We start from the raw sequence: 12500 nt of genomic DNA, 5'->3' as shown, positions 1-12500 counted from the left end.
GTTTGAGTCAGAAAAAGGTCTGAGACATTAGTGTGGAATAGAACAGAGTTTGAGTCCAGAAAGAGGATAAGAGACGCAGTGTGTGTGTAAGAGCGCAGACTGTAGGGGGCAGGGTGGGAGGAGCCTCGTACTGTCTCTGCTGGAGGGGGCGGAGCTGCGGACACAGACGAGACACAACGAGAGAACTCAGAGGAAAAAATATATATATGAAGAGTCGATTGGTTTATGATAAAATATAAAACAGCCTGAGAAACTCTGGTCTAATTTTTATTGAATCAAAATTCTGTGAATCGTCGAACCACAAATAAACTGGAGCTGTACAGGAGTGTGTGTGTGGAGTGTGTGTGTGTGTGTGGAGTGTGTGTGTGGAGTGTGTGTGTGTGTGTGGAGTGTGTGTGTGGAGTGTGTGTCATTAACATCATAGTGTTATTATATTTTACTCATTGGCAGAAAAAATTGCATGAGATTTTTTTATTTTGAGTCTTAAAACAGATCAAAATCAAATCGATATCGTGACCCGTGTATCGAGATACGAATCGAATCATCATCATCACCTAATAAATACACAGATGCGTCGTATAACACAGAGTTATAGTTAATCTATAAATCCCATAGATCAGGAGAGTCAAACTCATTTTGTTCCGGGGGTCGTGTCCAACCGACTTTGATCCCAAAGTGTCCGGATCAGAAAACTCATGTCATATAAACCCCAAAAATAACAATAAGTTCAAATATTTGTGCAGAGAAACACAAATCTATTACAGAAATCTTTTTTAACTGATGAAACTCTTTCTTTTACAAAATATTATAATATTATGAATAGGGCTGGTATCATTAAGAAGTTGCCGATACGATACACACCTCGATACACAGGCCACGATACGATACATATCTCGATACAGAGCACTTTCCATTCAATATGATATATTTCATATCGATTCGATACGGTTCAATAAAAAATAAAGTCTAAATCATGTCTGTGATACTAAAAGTCTTTGTTAAACCACTTCTTGTGCAAAATTCATATGAAACACAAACATTTTAATCATCAAAACACTAAAAATATCAAATGTGTCGCATAAATGAGTTTCCTTTCACTCCACAAGCTACAAAACTGTATCACTGTAACAAAATAATTTAGTAAAACACACCTAAAAATACTCTTTGGTGATATATCGATACAGTAGCCCACGATATCCATACTGTATCATTACGTTAAACGATACGATATATCGATATTCCGATATTTTTGCACACCCCTAATTATGAACAACCTGAAACTTTAAGAAAAATACAATTTCAACACAATGTTTTAACATGAACTTGTCTGTAAACAGGAATAAGTCCATTTTTTGTAAAAATCCTGCACTCGGCTCCACTTTTCTCATGTTGGACATTTTTTTCTGATGAGGGTGTCACGGTCAACAGTCAAAACGATCGTCCTTTAAGAGCGTTTGGAAAGAGACAAGTCTTCATTTGTGCTGCTCTGGTGGGAGGGGCCACGTACAGAGACGCTGCTATGCTCAACCCCGCAGAAAATTACCAATATTTTAATAGAAAATATAATTAAAATATTTTAGTAGAAAATCACCCAAGGGCCACATTAAAAGTCTTGGAGGGCCGGATCTGGCCCCCGGGCCTTATGTTTGACACCTGTGCCATAAGGTGAGCTGCATGATTTACTGTATTTCTCTATAATTCTGGTCTTAATTAGTATTTTTTTTATGTGTAAATAGTTTTTTAGAGCCTTTTAATGTTTCATCCAGACAGTTCCACAGATGAACTCCTCTGATGGAGACACGTCCACTTTTCACATGAGCTTCTGATCTTTGTTCTGATGTCGTTTCTTCGTCACAAACACACCTGGAGTTGTGTTTTGTTTTCATTCACACACGTTTAACACACAAACTGCACATTTACACTGAGCTCTTCTCTCAAACTGTAAAAACACCTTCACTAGAATTTGTGCGTTATTTATTTTTTGGTTATTTCATGTCCAAGTGCTTTATCATAAACTGTCTGAGGCTTTATTAGACTTTAATCTGTGTTTTATTTTCACACATTTGACCATAAAAAACTAACTTTCCTGGAGCTAAAACAGATGATCTGATTTGTGCTGTTAAAAAAAAAAGTCTTAAAAACACAAACAAAAGCAAATGGAGTAGATTATAAAGTTATTTTAAAAAAGCAAAATTTAACTTTACACCAACCTGGCTTTGTTTGGCAGCGACTTTGGCGAACAGAGCCTGGGACACTTTGGCGCGTTTCATCTCCGCTTGAATCTCGTCGTAAATGATTTTGGAAATGTTCATTTGAGAGTCGGACTTGAGCAGGTCTGAGGCGGGAGCGCTCCACTTACTCTGGACAAAACACAAACACATGCAAAGATCAGACAAAATATTACCACCACAATAACAATAACATGTAAAATAAAATGTGTACAACAGGTTTTCAAGTGTTTTTAATCATGACTTGGTTTGGTGGATTGTACCTGTGCTCGGTGTTACTCAGAGTTTCATATCATTAGTGTTCCAAACAGGAAGTGAGCACAGGGGCACTTCTGGCTCCATCGACTCTGTTTCACTGTTTCACTCTCTGTAACTCGTTTTTCAATATAAAACCAAAAATAAGAAAACGAAAAAACAACTTACAAATTATTTGTCTCCAAAACCAAAATGAAAAAAAAAAAACAGATAATGATTCGTTTTTTTCAGTTTTCGATTTTGTGTTTAAATGAAAAATGGAAAAAACGGAGAACGGCCGTTTTCCGTTTATGTGACGTCCGTGACTGTGATGTCATACGGACTGAACCAGGACTGATCCAGGTCCGGGACCAGGCCGGGACTAGAGCGAGATCAGACTGGGACCAGAGTGGACTCCCAGCTTTGACTCCGAGCTTTGACTCCGAGCTTTGACTCCGAGCTTTGACTCCGAGCTTTGACTCCGAGCTTTGACTCCGAGCCTCCGCAGGGTCCGAGCCTCAACTTTGAGCTCTGGCCCTGCTGTGGGCTCTGAGCCTCCGGTCTGGTCCCACTCTGGTCCTGGCCTGGTCTTGGTTTCAGTCCCAGTCTCAGTCTCGATCTGGTCCCGGTCTGGTCCCAGTCTCAGTCCTGCTCTGGTCCTGGTCTGGTCTCAGTCTCGGTCTGGGTCTGGTCTCGGTCTGGTTTCGGTCTCAGTCCCAATCTGGTCCCGGTCTGGTCCCGGTCTCAGTCCCGCTCTGGTCCTGGTCTGGTCTCAGTCTCAGTCTGGTCTGGGTCTGGTCTCGGTTTCAGTCCCGATCTGGTCCCGGTCTGATCCTGGTCTCAGTCTCGGTCTGGTCTGGGTCTGGTCTGGGTCTGGTCTCGGGTTCAGTCCCGATCTGGTCCCGGTCTGATCCTGGTCTCAGTCTCGGTCTGGTCTGGGTCTGGTCTGGGTCTGGTCTGGGTCTGGTCTCGGTCTCAGTCTCAATCTGGTCCCGGTCTGATCCCGGTCTCAGACCCGCTCTGGTCTGGTCCCAGACCTGGATCAGTCCTGGATCAGTCCTGGTTCAGTCGTACGCGGTGCAAAAGTCCAGCATCACAGTCACTGAAGTCACGTAAACGGGAAACGTCCGTTATCTGGTTTTTTCCATTTTTCATTTAAACACAAAATCGAAAACTGAAAAAAGGAATCGTTGTCTGTTTTTTAATTTTGGTTTTGGAGACAAATAATGAAGAAAACTGATGTTTTTTCGTTTTCTGATTTTTGGTTTTATATTGAAAATGAATGAATGACACATGGATTCTGTCAGCCTAAAAGTGTGTGGAATTGGATTGTGTGTGATGTGTGACGTAAACGTGTACGTGACCTGAGAAGATCTGACTAGAGTTTTGCGTCTTGGGCAGTGTAGACGGAAACACTACGGTGGTATACATGTATTCAGTTTTTCCACTCTGGAGGCTGGTTTCAGATTTTTGCATTTTTAAGCCCCAAAAACGCCGTCACCGTCGTTGGATGTTGTTTTTGTTGTACCTGTGTGTGTCTGACGGCGTTGGTGTTGTGTTTTTGTTGTACCTGTGTGTGTCTGACGGCGTTGGTGTTGTGTTTTTGTTGTACCTGTGTGTGTCTGACGGTCGTTGGTGTTGTGTTTGGTGTTTTTGTTGTACCTGTGTGTGTCTGACGGTCGTTGGTGTGGTGTTTTTGTTGTACCTGTGTGTGTCTGACGGTCGTTGGATGTTGTGTTTGGTGTTTTTGTTGTACCTGTGTGTGTCTGACGGTCGTTGGATGTTGTGTTTTTGTTGTACCTGTGTGTGTCTGACGGTCGTTGGTGTGTGTTGGTGTTTTGTTTGTACCTGTGTGTGTCTGACGGCGTTGGTGTTGTGTTTTTGTTGTACCTGTGTGTGTCTGACGGTCGTTGGATGTGTGTGTTGTGTTTTTTGTTGTACCTGGTGTGTGTCTGACGGTCGTTGTGTGTTGGTGTTTTGTTGTGTGTGTGTGTCTGACGGCGTTGGTGTTGTGTTTTTGTTGTACCTGTGTGTGTCTGACGGTCGTTGGTTGGTGTTTTTGTTGTACGTGTGTGTGTCTGACGGTCGTTGGTTGGTGTTTTTGTTGTACCTGTGTGTGTCTGACGGTCGTTGTTTGGTGTTTTTGTCATACGTGTGTGTGTCTGACGGCGTTGGTGTTGTGTTTTTGTCGTACGTGTGTGTGTCTGACGGTCGTTGGTTGGTGTTTTTGTTGTACGTGTTGTGTCTGACGGTCGTTGGTTGGTGTTTTTGTTGTACCTGTGTGTGTCTGACGGTCGTTGGATGTTGTTTGTTTTGTTGTACCTGTGTGTGTCTGACGGTCGTTGGTGTGTTGTGTTTGGTGTTTTGTTGTACCTGTGTGTGTCTGACGGTCGTTGGATGTTGTGTTTGGTTGTTTTTGTTGTACTGTGTGTGTCTGACGGTCGTTGGTGTTGTGTTTTTGTTGTACCTGTGTGTGTCTGACGGCGTTGGTGTTGTGTGTTTTTGTGGTACGTGTGTGTGTCTGACGGTCGTTGGATGTTGTGTTTTTGTTGTACCTGTGTGTGTCTGACGGTCGTTTGTTGTGTTTTGTGTTTTTGTTGTACCTGTGTGTGTCTGACGGTCGTTGGTGTTGTGTTTTTGTTGTACCTGTGTGTGTCTGACGGTCGTTGGATGTGTGTTTGTGTTTTGTTGTACCTGTGTTGTGTCTGAACGGTCGTTGTGTTGTGTTTTGTTGTACCTGTGTGTGTCTGACGGTCGTTGGTGTTGTGTTTTTGTTGTACGTGTGTGTGTCTGTGGTGTTGGTGTTGTGTTTGTGTTTTTTGTCTGTACTGTGTGTGTCTGACGGTCGTTGGTGTGTGTGTTTTTGTTGTACCTGTGTGTGTCTGACGGTCGTTGGTGTTGTGTTTTTGTTGTACCTGTGTGTGTCTGACGGTCGTTGGTGTTGTGTTTGGTGTTTTTGTTGTACGTGTGTGTGTCTGACGGTCGTTGGTGTTGTGTTTTTGTTGTACCTGTGTGTGTCTGACGGTCGTTGGTGTTGTGTTTTTGTTGTACCTGTGTGTGTCTGACGGTCGTTGGTGTTGTGTTTTTGTTGTACCTGTGTGTGTCTGACGGTCGTTGGGTGTTGTGTTTTTGTTGTACCTGTGTGTGTCTGACGGTCGTTGGATGTTGTGTTTGGTTGTTGTACCTGTGTGTGTCTGACGGTCGTTGATGTTTGTGTTTGTGTTTTTGTGTACCTGTGTGTGTCTGACGGTCGTTGGGTGTTGTGTTTTTGTTGTACCTGTGTGTGTCTGACGGTCGTTGGGTGTTGTGTTTGTTGTTTGTGTACCTGTGTGTGTCTGACGGTCGTTGGGTGTTGTTTTTTGTGTACCTGTGTGTGTCTGACGGTCGTTGGATGTTGTGTGTTTTTGTTGTACCTGTGTGTGTCTGACGGTCGTTGGATGTTGTGTTTTTGTTGTACTGTGTGTGTCTGACGGTCGTTGGTGTTGTTGTGGTGTGTGTGTGTTTGTGTTGTGTTGTTGTGTTTTGTGTCCTGTTGTGTCTGACGGGTGTTGTGTGTGTTTTGTTGTACTGTGTTGTCTGACGGTGTTGGTGTTGTGTTTGGTGTTTTTGTGGTACCTGTGCGTGTCTGACGGCGTTGGACGCTGCGATGTGGTTGGCGGTGTTGTGGTTGTGGTGGGCGGGGTTGGAGGTTCTCTCTTTCTCTTCCTGGTAGATCCGGTCTCGTTTGGCCTCGGGGAGGTTCAGGAAGTTGTGCATGGCCCTGAGGTTGACGAGCAGAGACTGAGACGCCGAGCGAGGGTCCTCCTCTTTACGCAGGATCTCAGACAGGAGCCCCTGCAGAGAAAAAGAGAAAAAAAACACAATCAGAGACGAGTCTGGGTGAGTTTTACAACAGTCTGTAAACAGTCGTCCTTCACTAGAACCTTTAACCCTCTCAGCGCCAACGTCGACTTAAGACGACAAGAGGCGGCGCTGAAAAAACTGACCATTCTGACAAATACAGTGTCAAATTTCATTCAAACTAAACCAGGACTAAACCAGGACTAAACCAGGACTAAACTAGGACTAAACCAGTACTAAACCATGACTAAACCAGTGTTTTTTTTCATTCACATGTTTGAGTAACTCTATTATTCATCTGTTTCCATCTCCAGACTCAAAACGCTCTGTTCCACCTCGTGATGTCATGTAATTGTAGTTTTCAACAGCTCCTTTTATTTTTAGTTCAGTAGAGATTGACAAATCATCCGGATGATTGTAGCGAAGGCGTGTGGAGTTTAAAAACATAATGAAGCATTTCCTTCCTTCACCACATGATGACATCACAGGGTGTTTTCTGTTTAAGAGAAAAACTTTAGTCTAAATATCCACGATTTGTTTGTTTTGTGTGAATGAAACAAAACAGAACTTCAGCAAAATGAGCAGCGCCCGAAGGACTGAAGAGAGAAAGACTTTTTTAACAAACAACTGGGATTTAAAGTCGATTAAATCAACTTTTTAAAATATTGTTCTTAAAGCAACACAACAATGATAATTAAAAAAAACAAAACTTTTCTTTAGACAATCTCCTGTGATTTTCCACTTTAAATGGCAGAACTGAGAATCAGTGGTCCAGGTCTAAACCAGGTCTAAACCAGGTCTAAACCAGGTCCAGGACTAAACCAGGTCTAAACCAGGTCTAAACCAGGACTAAACCAGGTCTAAACCAGGTCTAAACCAGGTCTAAACAGGAAAACCAGGTAAACCAGGTCTAAACCAGTAAACCAGGTCTAAACCAAAACCAGGTCTAAACCAGGTTAAACCAGGTAAACCAGGACTAAACCAGGTCTAAACCAGGACTAAACCAGGACCAAAACAGGTCTAAACCAGGACTAAACCAGGTCTAAACCAGGACTAAACCAGGTCTAAACCAGGACCTAAACCAGGTCTAAACCAGGACTAAACCAGGACTAAACCAGGTCTAAACCAGGACTAAACCAGGTCTAAACCAGGTCTAAACCAGGACTAAACCAGGACCAAAACCAGGTCTAAACCAGGACTAAACCAGGTCTAAACCAGGACTAAACCAGGACTAAACCAGGACTAAACCAGGACTAAACTAAACCAGGTCTAAACCAGGACTAAAACCAGGACTAAACCAGGACTAAACCAGGTCTAAACCAGGACTAAACCAGGACTAAAACCAGGTCTAAACCAGGACTAAACCAGGTCTAAACCAGGACTAAACCAGGACTAAACCAGGACTAAACCAGGACTAAACCAGGTCTAAACCAGGTCTAAACCAGGACTAAACCAGGACCAAAACCAGGACTAAACCAGGACCAAAAACCAGGTCTAAACCAGGACCAAAACCAGGACTAAACCAGGACTAAAACCAGGACTAAACCAGGACCAAACCAGGTCTAAACCAGGATCAAACCAGGTCTAAACCAGGACTAAACCAGGTCTAAACCAGGACTAAACCAGGACTAAACCAGGTCTAAACCAGGACCAAACCAGGTCTAAACCAGGACCAAACCAGGTCTAAACCAGGACTAAACCAGGACTAAACCAGGACTAAACCAGGACTAAACCAGGACTAAACCAGGACTAAACCAGGACTCTAAACCAGGACTAAACCAAAAACCAGGACTAAACCAGGTCTAAAACCAGGACTAAAACCAGGTTCTAAACCAGGAATAAACCAGGACAAACTGAGTCCAAAATTGCGCACTGTCCCTTTTCCTTTCTTACCTGCGTCCTGTTGAAAGCGACGCGGGCGAACACGGCCTGGGAGACGCTCGCCCGCTTCAGCTCGTTCCTCACTTGTTGGTAAATGTCCACGGACACTTCCCCCGAGCTCCAGCCGCCGTGGTGGTTCCTGACCTGGACGTCGGCGCTCGTCCCCGTGCCGCTCTTACACGTGCGGGCGATGGGCGGGTGGTTCAGGAACTGGTGGTTGTGCGTCTGCTGGTTCTGGTGGGCGAGGAGGCGGCTGACGGCGAGCTGCTGGTTCAGGAGGTGGGCCATGGCGAGCTGCTGCCGGACGATCTGAGGAGGCAGCGGCGGCGGCGGCGGCGGCGGCGAGAGCAGGGAGTGACCCAGGAGAGGCGGCGCGCTCCGGGGGTGGTGCTGGGCGGACGGGTGCGGCAGGTACGAGGGCGTCTGGGCGTCCAGGCCTTTGAGGGAGATGGCGGCGGGCGCAGACAGGTGCGACAGGTGCGAGGTGGTGGGCGACGGGAGCAGGGAGGAGGGCGGGCGCTGCGGCAGGACGGGGAAATCCAAATCCCTCTCCACTGTCGAAAAAAAAACAAAAACATTAAAAAAATATCAACGTTATATCATTTTAGTTCATGTTTTTGGAAACTAAAACATTTTAAACTTGATTTCAGCACAAAGGAAAAAACTCAAAACAGATTCTGAAACGACGACGATAAAAAACACTTTTTATTTAAACATTTTCCTGTGATTTTTCCACATTAAACTAGAACTTTCTTTTCTGTTCCCATGTGTCTTTATCTCTGTGTGATCCCTCACTGGTCCAAGACTAAACCAGGACTAAACCACGAACCAGGTCTAAACCAGGTCCAAACTTGGACTAAACCAGGTCTAAATTAAACCAGGTCTAAACCAGGGCTAAACCAGGACTAAACCAGGTCTAAACCAGGTCCGTGGGTGCACACTAGTCTAAACACATTCTGGAAAGGTTCTGCTCTGTCCTGAAAATGGGACTTTTTGTTTTTTTATTATCGACACCTGCGGAAAATGAAGACCTAGATTCGATACTCTTTGTAGTATTGATTAGGATTAGATTTTTGATACTTTTGACAAAACTAATGTCATCTGACCTGATTTAGTCCTGGTTTAGTCCTGTTGTTTTTTTCAGGAAAGGTTCTGCTCTGTCCTGTCAGTGAGGCGTCTTTTTTAGTATCAATATCTGCAAAACATTTGTTTCGATACTAGTATTAAAATCGATTAGGATCTGATTTTTATTTTTTTGACAACGTAGTGGTCGAGGAAATGACCTGAGTAAGAGTAAAAAAGTATTTGGTGAAACTTTTACTGCAGAAGACGCAGTGTGGACGCAGGATCTGATTTATAATTTGAAGTTAATGTAATAAAATTGAGATTTTCAGACAGAAAAAAGAAACACAAATGTTTAAATCATTTCATATCATCACACGAAGCTTTTGTCACTTTAGACTCACTCACAGTGGGAAGAGGAAGCACAGCTTTTACTCGAGTAAATGTACTGTTACTCTGTACATTTGTTGTACTTTTCTGAGGTAAAACTGTGTTTTTGTGACAAATGTGTGAAATATACAAACCTTTAAAATCAGATTTGTCCTGGATCGTCCACTTCTCCACATGATCACCTGAACAAAACAAACATGAAACTAATCCATTTATCCTTCACTTTTATCACTAAATATCACATTTACAAAATGAATGAGTGTCAGACCTCGAGACCGAGACCAGGACTGAGACCGAAACCAAGACCGAGACAAGACCAAGATCAAGACCAAGACCGAGACAAGACCAAGATGAAGACCAAGACCGAGACAAGACTGAGACCAAGACCGAGACCAAGAGACCGAAGAGAAGACCAAGACTGAGACAAGACCGAGACAAGACCAAGATCAAGACCAAGACTGAGACAAGACCGAGACCAAGACCGAGACCAAGACTGAGACAAGACTGAGACAAGACCGAGAGAAGACCAAGACCAAGACTGAGACAAGACCGAGACAAGACCGAGACAAGACTGAGACAAGACCAAGACTAGACCAAGACTAGACTGAGACCAAGCGCCATCGAGACCGAAACAAGACTGAAACAAGATCAAGACCAAGTGCTGTCAAGACCGAGACTAGACTGAGTCCAAGCTCCTTTAAGACCGAGACTAGACCGAGACCAAGCGCCTTCAAAACTGAGACAAGACCGAGAGACCAGACCGAGACTAGACCAAGACTAGACCGAGACTAGACCAAGACTAGACCGAGACTAGACCGAGAGTAGACCGAGACAAGACCAAGACCAAGTACCATCAGGACCGAGACAAGACCGAGACCAAGCATCGTCAAGTCCGAGACAAGACCGAGACCAAGCACCACTAAGACCGAGACAAGACCGAGACCAAGCGCCATCAAGTCCGAGACAAATCTGAGACAAGTCTGAGACAAGACCGAGACTAGACCAAGACTAGACCGAGACAAGACTGAGACAAGACCGAGGTCAAGTGTCTTCAAGACCGAAACCAAGACCAAGACTAGATTGAAACAAGACCAAGACTAGACCGAGACCAAGCACCGTCAAGACTGAAACAAGACCAGGACAAGACCGAGACTAGACCAAAACTAGACCGAGACAAGGCTGAGACCAAGCATCATCAAAACCAAGACAAGACCGAGACAAGACCGAGACCAAGTGTCTTCAAGACCGAAACCAAGACCAAGACTAGATAGACTAGATCGAAACAAGACCAAGACCAAGACCGAGACCAAGACTAGACCGAGACCAAGCACCGTCAAGACTGAAACAAGACCAGGACAAGACCAAGACTAGACCAAAACTAGACCGAGACAAGGCTGAGACCAAGCATCATCAAGACCAAGACTAGACCGAGACAAGACCGAGACCAAGTGTCTTCAAGACCGAAACCAAGACCAAGACTAGATCGAAACAAGACCAAGACCAAGACCGAGACTAGACCGAGACCAAGCGCCATCGAGACCGACGAGACCAAGACTGTAAAAACACGGTTTTGAAACCAGGACCGTCTCGAGTCCGACGACACTACAGATCAGCCACACTTCCTTATGAACTCCCCCAGTTTGTGTTGTGTTTGTGTTATTGAGCAAGACACTCCACCAACTTCCCCGTGAGTAACTCTGCGTCTATTTAAGTCTGCGAAACAAAAACCAAACAATTACCGAGGAATGTGTCTATTAACGTCCCGGCAAACTAACAAAGCTCGTTTTACTCCGTTTCTTCGGTCTTTATTTTAAAACCACAAAATCTGTTTCTGATTATCCGCCGCAGCCAAAATTAAAAACAAAATTGCTGGCGGTTTTGAAAGCCTCTCACTTTTTTTTTTTTTCTCTCTCTCTTTCCCGGAGCGATTTCCATTAAGAGTTGAGACGGCTCCGGTTTCGACAGGTCCAACCGAGACGTGTCACGGCGAGCGGATGAAGAACGACAAACGCGACAGTCGAGGGAAAAGTGGGCGGACAGTCTCGCGGACAGGTGCATTGTTAAAACTTAAAAGTGTAAGGAGCGGCACTTTGACACGTCTTAATGCGAAATATGTAAAAAGTAAAGTTAAAAAATACAATAACTGTGAATGTACGGTTTTGTGGAACACGTTTTGAGCTCTGGAGTCTTAATCTCTGACTCCCGTGGATCGATACGTTGAAATTCAGACGTTTTAAATCAAAATATTGACGTGAAAAGACTTGAGCCGCTCGTGTGGACGGCGGCTGCAAATCCAAAATGTAAAACTGATTAAGAAAATAAAACTGGAGAAGGAAGTGAAGTGAGTGCCGTGTTTTTTGGATGATAAGTGGTGATTTTTTTCGTGGTTTGGGTGTTTTCTGTGACTTATGCTCCGGTGCGATTTAATCTGTGTGTCGTTTGTTTGTTCGTTTTTCTAAATAAAATAAAAAATAAGAAAACGAAAAACAAACAAATAAACAACAATTTTCTTCATTATTTGTCTCCAAAATCAAAATGGAAAAAAAAAAAAACAGATAATGATTCGTTTTTACAGTTTTTGATTTTGTGTTTAAATGAAAAATGGAAAAAAAACTGACTGAATCAGGACTAAACCAGGACTAAACCATTTTCAGTCCTGGTCCTGGTACTCAGTCCCAATCACGGTCTGGTCTCGGTTTCAGTCCTGGTCTAAATCCTGGTCTCAGTCCTGGCCTGGTCCTGGTCTCGGTCCCAGTCTCGGTCCTGGTCTCAGTCCTGGTCTGGTCCCGGACTGGTTCTGGCCTGGTCCTGGTCTCGGTCCCAGTCTTGGTCCTGGTCTCAGTCCCGATCTCGTCCTGGTCTGGT

General features: G+C 44.3%; 1 pseudogene; it reads right to left on the bottom strand.

Annotated features, from left to right (window-relative positions):
- Positions 1 to 12500, bottom strand: part of LOC110166209 (DNA-binding protein SATB2-like) — a 37158-nt pseudogene that overhangs the window by 7964 nt on the left and 16694 nt on the right.

This window comes from Boleophthalmus pectinirostris, unplaced genomic scaffold, assembly GCF_026225935.1.
Source record: "Boleophthalmus pectinirostris isolate CB_2022bp ecotype Guang Dong unplaced genomic scaffold, ASM2622593v1 HiC_scaffold_11, whole genome shotgun sequence".
NCBI lineage: Eukaryota > Metazoa > Chordata > Actinopteri > Gobiiformes > Gobiidae > Boleophthalmus > Boleophthalmus pectinirostris.
The sequence above is the reverse complement of the archived record's forward strand: the minus strand, read 5'-3'. Positions and strand labels throughout refer to the sequence as shown.